This window comes from Triticum aestivum, chromosome 5A, assembly GCF_018294505.1.
Source record: "Triticum aestivum cultivar Chinese Spring chromosome 5A, IWGSC CS RefSeq v2.1, whole genome shotgun sequence".
Taxonomy (NCBI): Eukaryota; Viridiplantae; Streptophyta; class Magnoliopsida; order Poales; family Poaceae; genus Triticum; species Triticum aestivum.
Window position 1 is genome coordinate 342,798,571 of NC_057806.1, and position 9,602 is coordinate 342,808,172.

Sequence of the window (9,602 nt, forward strand, 5' to 3'; positions counted from 1 at the left end):
AAGAATGTCCTTGAGAGCTTGCTCGCGACATTGATGAACATGCCGGATAAGACCAAGGATGGGCCGAAGACAAGAAAAGACTTGCAAGATTTGAATATCAAGGAAGATCTGCACATTCCGCCCCATAAAAAGTCAGACGAGACAGAGACGGAGAAAGAGGTGCGGGAGAAGAAGGGCAAGAAAATAAAGAAAGAGGATTATTGCCCCCCTTCTTGCTTCACCTTAAGTCAGGCTGAAATCAATCAATTCTTTAAGTGCCTTACCGGAGTCAAAGTTAGTTCCGGTTACTATGGCAAGATAAGCAGATATCTAGACATGGACAAGAAAAGGTTCAGCGCGATGAAGTCCCATGACTGTCATGTGATGATGATGCAGATACTACCTGTTGCCTTAGAGGGATAATGAACAAGCACGTCCATGACACGCTTATTGGTCTCTGCAACTTTTTCGACGCCATCTCTCGAAAGTCGATCACTGTGAAGCAGCTCCGAAGGCTACAGGAAGAGATCGTTGTGATACTGAATGAGCTTGAGATGTACTTCCGGCCCGCGTTCTTTGACATGATGGTGCATCTGTGTGTCCATATTGTGGACGGCATAATAGACCTGGGGCCGTCATTTCTGCACAACATGATGCCGTTTGAGAGGATGAATGGGGTCATCAAAGGATTCGTTCATAACATGTTCCGACTGGATGGAAGCATCATCCAGGGCTATCTGACACAAGGGTGCATCTCTTTCTGTGAGAATTTTCTATATGGCGCAGACCAGCTGCCTGGTCTTAGTATTGGTTTGCCCGTTAACAAGCACGATGGGAGGCTCAAAGGAGAAGGTCACTCCAACGGTCGCAGGGAACTGCACGTGGCATACTCAGATCGACGCAGCGACTTTGACAGAGCAAACTTGGTAGTGTTACAACACCTAGACGAGGTAGATCCTTTCATGGCACTGCACAAAGAAGTTATCATAAAGAAGTATCATGACCAGGGGGTATGCAGGGCGGATGCTGAAGTTACTAGAGAGCACAACTCCACTTTCCTGCATTGGTTCAAAGAGCATATTATTGCTAGTCCCCCGGAGGAGGGCTCTAAGGACGGATTGCTCATATACGCCTTAGCACATGGCCCCTCGCCCAACCTCTATTAGGCATACGATATCAACGGATACATGTTCTACGCGGAGGCCAAAGATATGGACAGTGATGATCAAAACTTAGGGGTGACGATGGAATGCATGATCGGCAGCGACAACGGCGCAACTGAAAGATTTTACGGAAGGGTCGAGGAGACCTGGGAGCTTGACTACTTTGGACTACACAACACGACGATGTTCCATGTCAGATGGGCTAAGAATGTCGAAAGAGAAAACCGGAATTTCACTACCATGACTATACCCAACGCCAAGAGCGCTACCGTGAACGCTATCGCAAAAAACGAGCCATGGGTACACGCTAAGCACGTGACACAATGCTTCTTCATAACCGACCCACGCAATCCCAGCCGTGTTGTCGTGAGGAGAGACAAAAGGAACATCATTGGAATGGATGGAGTCGCCAACGAGGAGGACTACGATTAGTATGGCAATCCAATGAGGGAAGATGACGATGATGATGAAGTATACGTCAAAAGAAGAATCAGTACTACATTACCTAAAAAATCGTACTCCATGGAAAAGGCAAAGTCACAATGAGGGGCTCAATTATTCTTCAATGAATAAGAAGGGAAAGAAGCTGACTCAAAAAGGAAAACGTCAACGCTGAGGAACCGTATGTTATCGGTCAAATGATGTAATATATATGTTCCTATTTTGTATACACACTTAGCCATTATTATGCATGGGTCAAATGATGTAATATATATGTTCCTATTTTGTATACATATTTAACCGTCAAATGATGCAATATATATCGCCTTCCCTTCATTCACTGCTCTCGGAAAAAAGTGAGAGAAAATAAAAAAAATTAAATAGAAGGAAACAAATAGGAAAATTGTTATATATAGGTACGGTTATAGCAGCAGCACTTTTGTGAGAAAAGAGCTACAGCTAGTCAAGATAGCAGTAGCGATTTCTACACGAAAACGCTATAGCTACCTGAAGTAGCTATAACGCATTTTGCCTAAACGAGCTACTGCTATGCCCACTTAACCCCCAAAATCCCCACTCCTCCCTTCATCCCGCCTCTTTTCCCCCAAATCCCCATGCTCTCCTCCCCATCGCGCCGCCGGAGCCCTGCCCTCGCCGCGCCTCTGCGCTCGCCCCCGACCGACCCCGACCGGCGCCGACCCCGACCCTGACCGATCCCGACCCCGACCCCGACCCCTCCCAACCTCGGCCGTCGTTGGGCCTACACCCTCTGTAAGCCCCCCACCGCTCCTCCTCTCTCTGGTAGCTATGTTTTTTGGTTAATTTACTTAGATTTTAGTTAGGGCAGATGGTTAATTAGGTTATATATTTAGTTAGGGCAGATGTGATATGTGGACATGTGATGTTTTGGACATGTCATATTTGGAATTTGGACATGTCATTTGGACATGATAATTATGTGCAGGGTAAATGATCCTAGTGGCCTATATTACACTAGAATGTTGATTCATTTCTGTTCCGGTGAATTTCAGGCCCTCGATATGTCCATTTTTTAGCAAAGGTCATGCCCAAATTTTCCGTGAATTTTGGCATGATTTTTGCTAGATAGATGTCTTTTTTATGTCATTTCTCATTTTTTTCATAGTTATACAATTAAACGAGGAGACTTAATCATAGGAAACATGTCGAACAACGAAGAAACTAGGCCTTCTGACCAAGATGCACACGAGATAGATTATGAGGGTGAACAAGAGTACCTCGACTATTTGACTGCTAAGACGAGATTGTTGCAAAGTCAAGGTTTGCAGGTCGGCCTCGATGATGGCACTGACGCCGACATCGACACCGACGGCGCCGGCACCGATGGCGGCGCCGAGATCGGCGTGGAAGGTACCGGCGGGGAAGATACCGGCGAGGAAGGTACCGACACCGATGCCACTACCGAAAAGAAGAAGCAGAAGAAGCAGAGGATACGAAAACCTAACAAACTAGGGATTGGACGACTGGCGATCATAAAGATGGCACCTGGCAAGTTTGAGCCATTAGAGCCGGAAGAACCTCGCAAGTGCTATGGGAACCAAGTAGGATGCATCCTACAGGAATGTGCGAGCATCAACGACGATGACTTAAGGAGTAAAGAACATTTGACGCAGTTGCTCCTGACGAAGTTGCACAAGAGATTCAAGTTCCTCGACCGGGATGATAACATAGAACAATCGTGGGATGATCCGAAGATGAAAAAGATTAACAATCATGCCATGGGCATGTTCAGCAATGATTTGGCCTCCTAGAAAGGGAGGGTGAAACGAGCTATTGTGGCTGAGGAACCCCTGTCCAAGATTCTGGAGGAAAATCCGACACTTACGGAAGAGGAGTTCGAAAAGTTCAAGGACACTTGCACTACTGAGGCAGCCAAGGCTAAGGCTACGAAATTCAAGAGCCTTCAGCAAAGGAACACGGGGAAGCATCGCCTCGAAAGCCGTGGCTACCTCGGTAAAAGGCCCATATGGGATAAGGAGGACGCGGAACGTGAAGCCGTGGGTATCCCAGACCCCTTCACGAAGTTCACCAACCCCTTGGAGCATGACTTCATAAGGGCCCGCTACAAGTGGGGCAAGGAAAAGAAGGTTTTTTACATGGACCAGATCAAGAGGAAATTGATTAGACTACTGGTAATTATTCTTTTATCACCTTACATTTAGCTCCAGATCTAGTCGACTACACATTCCTAAACGGTTCACGCTCCTTCTGCAGGAGAAGCAACACCGGCTTGCAGCCGAAAGCCCTACTTCTCCGATGAGGCCCAAGTGGGACACCCCTCTCAACCGGGCCTTGAACGAACTTAAGGGACTCCCTTTGGGCCAGCGACCGCAATATGGTCGTGTGCACGGCGCTGGAGACGGCGCCACGTGAAAGGTGTTTTACAACGAGGGCCCGGAGGCCAAGAAGCAGAAAAAGAAGTTTAGTTAGGCGGACATCAACGAGAAGGTGAAGCTTGTGGTCGAGAAAAAAACAGCTGAGGACGCAAAAAAACAGCTGAGGAAAAAAATGAGTTGCTACAGTAGGCAGTTAATGCAGCTGTAACAAAGAATGGATGATGAGACAGAGGTCGAACCAATGGGTTTCCTCAATACAAACGCGTATGAGTGTAACTTAGATATGATGAGTCAACCATATGACGAATCGGGCTATCAACATGCTAATGAGGATATGGATGATCTGCCCGGGCAGGAAGGTCGTAGCAGGGATTGCAAAAAGTCTCTCTTCATGAAATTCTCACAGGACACGCCTGAAGATGCCGTCTCAACACATGCTCAACTAGCCGAGGGTAGTACAGTGCTTAGCCCAGGAACACTGGGGCAGGGGTTAAGGAAGGGTCTGGAAGGTGTGCCCAAGAAAAAGGACAGGAAGAGATCGGGGAAGATAGCTGCCTCCAAACAAGCCAGAGCACATATCAGCCAGACGATGGATTCTGAAGAGCGTGTACCCGTGAAAGGTGCGGCCATGTTCCATCTCACAGGCGAGCCGATGCTACCGCCGAAACCGCTGGAGACACTATCAGGGGATCTCAGGAAACTGCATGACCATGTGTTGTCGACTGAGAAAAACCTACTAGCCTCGAAGGATCCAGGATATCCGACATACGCGGCTCGTGTGCCTGAGGGGAAGTGCTACGTCGACACATGGCCAGCGGAGGTGTTCTTCCTGCGGTTTGACCATATCTTTGACATGTTTCTGACAAGGCGGCTCGATTTTACAATCGTCCGCCTTTTTGCGCTACACATGAGCTCCGTCATGAAAAGACAAGAATTCTCGCATATCTGTGTGGCCGATCCGTACTACATGCACGAGTCTTTCTTGAGCCTCGGCGACTTTGAGCCTGAAACTATTAGGGACTACCTCCAAAACTTCATGGTACAGAATAAGGACCAGGAAATTGTCCTCCTTCCTTATCATCCAAAGTAAGTGAGTTCCGAACAACCCTTTCGTACATTTCAATCATTCCTTCTCGCTCATATGGAGAATAATTTGAGGTGTCTTTTCCCCGCAGCAACGGGCGCGCCGTCCTTATCGTTCTTTACCCGCGAGTCTCCCACGCCGTGTATTTCGACCCTTCCAGAGACTACGAGAAGGACTACACCCACATAATGAATATTCTAGATGATGCTCTCCAAGGCTTCAACATTAGAGGTGGCCATGTGCAGATCAGGAAACAAAGGAACAAGAAGATGGGTTTCGCACATAAAACTAATTTCTGCTACATCCATGTCCCAAAACCAAGCAAGAAAGATGGATTCTACATCCTCCATCTCATGATTGAGTTCAACACAGATCACCAAAAGCTTCGTATGACAACCAGAAACGATGATCATATCCGCAAGTGGGTAGAATCTCATGGAGAAGCGGATTATAAACTTAGAGATGACTTCTTTCGCATCCAAAGGGACATTGCAACGATCATCATGAAAGAAGTCATCGATGAGAAGGGGATGTTCCACCACAGCCCTATACCGCGAGTTGACGACCGAACTCGCATATGCATGAAACATCAGGACCTCACGCCGTTCAAGAAGCTAGGGCCCATCCTCGATGATATGGAAGGATGGTGTCGGATCAGGGGTTCCAGCAGACCCTTGAGGTTCGAGCTCTGGGGTGCGCGCGAGGTTCTTTCCCTCCTACCGATCTACGCCCAAGCTCGCTAAGGTCTCGCGGACGAACTCGGCGCACTTGCAACACACAGACACAAGGTTTATACTGGTTTGGGCCACCGTTGTGGTGTAATACCCAACTCCAGTGTGGTGGTGGTGGATTTCCTCTTGGGCTGATGAAGAACAGTACAAGGGGAAGAACAGACTCCTGAGGTTGAGGTGTTCTTGTGCTCGGTGTGGCTAAGGGTCAGTGTGAGATGCCTCTGAATCCGTTTCCTTATACGGTGGTGGCTAGTTCTACTTATATAGGCCCTGGTCCTCTCCCCAAATATTGAGCGGAAAGGGAGCCAACAACAGCGGCCCATTTTGAAAGGGGACAGCTAGTACAAGCTATCCTGACAAAAGGTGGTCTTCGCCTACCAAAGGTTCTGGTGGTGACGCCGTCCTGGGCTCCATGGTGACCTCCGTCCTGCCGTCCTTCTGGTCTTGGTCTCATTGCACCGATATGGAAATCTTTGTCTGATGCCTCGGTACTCCACACCTGCGCTTTCCCCCTTGGCACCAAAGAGGAAACAAGGATGCTGCACGCGCTGGCGCCCGCGTGGTGTCGATCGTCATGGCTCATGTCATGTGAGCCTCGCGAGGTTCGCCCCACCTTGATCTCTCTGCTCCTCGCGAGGCAGCCTGGTGAAGCCGCTCCTAAGGAGGTCTTGTGTCGTCCGCCTCGTGAGGCTTGGCCCCTCGCGAGGGTCTTGAATGCCTTGTTGACAATGATGGGCCGTCCAGACCTGCCAGCACAGCCACGCCATGGGCCGCAGGCAGGCAAGTCTGGGGACCCCCGTTCCCAGAACGCCGACAGTAGCCCCGGGGCCCAAGGCGTGCTCGGGCTTGGCTTCGAGGCGAAGCCAAAGGGTCAAGCACGGAGCGCCGCAAGCCCCCAAAGCATGCGGCCTTGGTTGACGCATGGCGGTTGATTGGTCGTGGGCGTCTCCATTTCCCCATGCTGCCTTGGCAACTGCCCGATTTGACAAGTCCCTACGACATGCAAGGAGAATCATCATTACCTGTGATCATGGGAGGTGCCAGTTGGCCTTCTTCCACTATAAATGGGGAGGGGGGGCGGAGCCCCCGTTGCCCATCTCTTCTTGGTTCACTTGCTTCTTCCTCCTTGCTCCACCGCTTGCAGCAATGGCGCCCATCCGAAGGTTCTCCGCCGAAGAGAAAGGAAAGGCCCCCCGCGATGATCCAGAGCTGCTTCCGCCGAAGAAGAGGTTGGTTCATCGTCGCGACGAAGCGGCGATGCAGGTGGTGACAAGGCCCTGGTGCGAGCGGCCTCCTCCAAGGTATCCGCTACCCTTGTACGCCCGAGCCGAGGGCTCAGGAGGGCGGAGCGACGAGCGGCGCCGTGGCCGTGGTTGCCGCGCCGCAGAGACACACGCCATCGCCCCAGGGGTCCATGCCACGGACTCATCGCGTGAGTTCGTGCTGTGGGCGGTGATGCCTCCAAGCACCTGGATTCGCCTCCCACTGTTCTTCGCCGCTGAGGTGCTGCCGAGGGGCGTTTGTGAACTTTGGCTGCAACATGCTTACTGCAACGCCCCAGCAACCAGAGCAGAGATTGGAGCCGTCGCCTCTGGGAAGATTTTCCTGACTCGAGGCTGGGGTGAGATTGCCCGGGTCTGCCGCGCGGAGGGCGCCCTCGCGATCCACTTCGAGTACGACGGCGCCTCCGTGATGTTCTTCAAGGTCTTCGACGAGGAAGGCCGCCGCCTGGAGTGCTGCCCTGAAGGAGGTCGCCAGAACAAAGCTGCGGCGGGCGCGGGGCCCTCCACTGGTCTTGCCCGCAACTCCTCCAGCGACAGCGGCGACTCGTGGTGGTCCAGCGACTCCCGTGAGCTCTTGAAGTCTCCGGAGACGAGCGACGATAGCTACGTGCCGCCAAGCTCCCGCTGTGCTCGGAGCAGGGCCGCGACGTCCAGCCGCCGCCACCGCTGATCTGTATGGGGTCGGCGCCGGCCTCATGTGGCCCACTGTTGATGATGGCGTCCGCCACGGGAGGGTGTAGATAGGATTCCTCTTAGTTCTCGTTCTGGTTTCCTGCCAAGAATCATGAAGTACCCCGTGGGGGCGTGTAAAGGGTGTGTAACATCTTTTGCATATATATGGTCCTTGTTATGGAATTGCGTGGGCGCATATCCTGCCGAGGCTCGACCTCCCCTTTCCAATCCTGCGGCGGCTTGATGCTCTACGCTGACAGGTCCCGGTCCCCAGGCAGGCTGCAGCCGTCGCTGGTATGCCAGGTCGCGATGTCGTGGTCAAGACCAGGAGGTGAGCGGCCCGAGGTCCAGTAAGAGCCCCTGAGGCGCGATGCTCAGGAGGTCCCCTTTAGCGCTCAAGTGGCTGCCTTAGAATGGGAAAGGAAGAGAGTATCGCCACAGTAGGGTAGTGGAAAGAGTAAGGCCCGCTCCGGCTCGGTCTCCCCTTTCTATCCTCATGAAGGCTTGGTGCTCTACGCTGACTGGTCCCGATCCCCAGGCAGGCTGCAGCCGTCGTTGGTATGCCAGGTCGCGATGCCGTGGTCAAGGCCAGGAGGTGAGCGGCCCGAGATCCAGTAAGAGCCCCTGAGGCGCGATGCTCAGGAGGCCCCCTTTAGTGCTCAAGCAACCATGAAGAGGCAAGCAAGGGAGGCAACGTTGCCGCAAGGGGGCCACCACGAAGGTCTCGCGTCGTGGCGATAGGTGGGTTCCGTGTGTCAACTTATCCGGTCTGTCTGGAGTCTACTCCTCGTGGCACACCCGGGCTCGTGCGTTGGTCGCTGTAGCGTAGCCATGCCAGGCCCGTGTGGGTTCCCCCCTCCATGTCCTTCTTGGTGCTCTGCATCCTCAGGTCCCGGCCCTCGAGCGAGCTCAGCCGCCGCTGGTATGCCAGGTCGCGACGCCGTGGTCAAGGCCAGGGGGTGAGGGCTGGAGAGCCAGTAAGAGCACCTGAGACGTGATGCTCAAGAGCCCCTTGATGAAGCTATGTACCTAGGGTAGGGTCATGGACCTATCCTAACTGCCCTACCCAAGGACATCTCTAGAACAAATCACCTTTCAATCGACTTGGAGGTGTTCCACTCGACAGACTCGAAGACACTCGACCAAGAAGCAATCACTCGACCAAGATCCAATCACTCGACGGCCAGGAGACCTAAGGGCACTCCGCACGCTAACGGTTGGTTATTAAGTAGCTTTTATGGTCATCATAGCACTTTATTAGGGGCGTTACCAGTAACGCCCGACCTTAATGTATTTTAAACCTTGCACAACTAAGGGCCGGAGGGGTCCGACGAACTCTATATAAGCCACCCCCCTCCTCAGTGTAAAAGGTTCGCACCCCTGTAATTCATACACGCATAATCCAGTCGACCGCCTCCGGGCTCCGAGACGTAGGGCTATTACTTCCTCCGAGAAGGGCCTGAACTCGTAAACCTCATGTGCTTACAACTACTCCATAGCTAAGACCTTGCCTCTCCATACCTACCCCCCTACATTACTGTCAGGCTTAGAACCACGACAGTTGGCGCCCACCGTGGGGCAGGTGTTTTAGCGATTTGTTGGAGGAGTTGCGATCTTTTCCGATCCAAATCACCATGGTTTCTGGCGGAGTTTTGGTGGAAGGCCACGAGATCCGTCTCGGCGCGCTCACGTTCATCGCCGACGACTCCGCTTGGCTTCAAGAGGCTCCGCTCGACGTGGATGCACTCCCTGTCCGCAGGGCAACGCACTTTCGCGCGTGCGTCCGCGGCGTCCTCTTGCGGCAACCGTTGACCCACTATCGGTCGGCTCCTATGTTGTCCTCCCTCCCTGTTTCCCGCCGGCGCAAGCGCTCC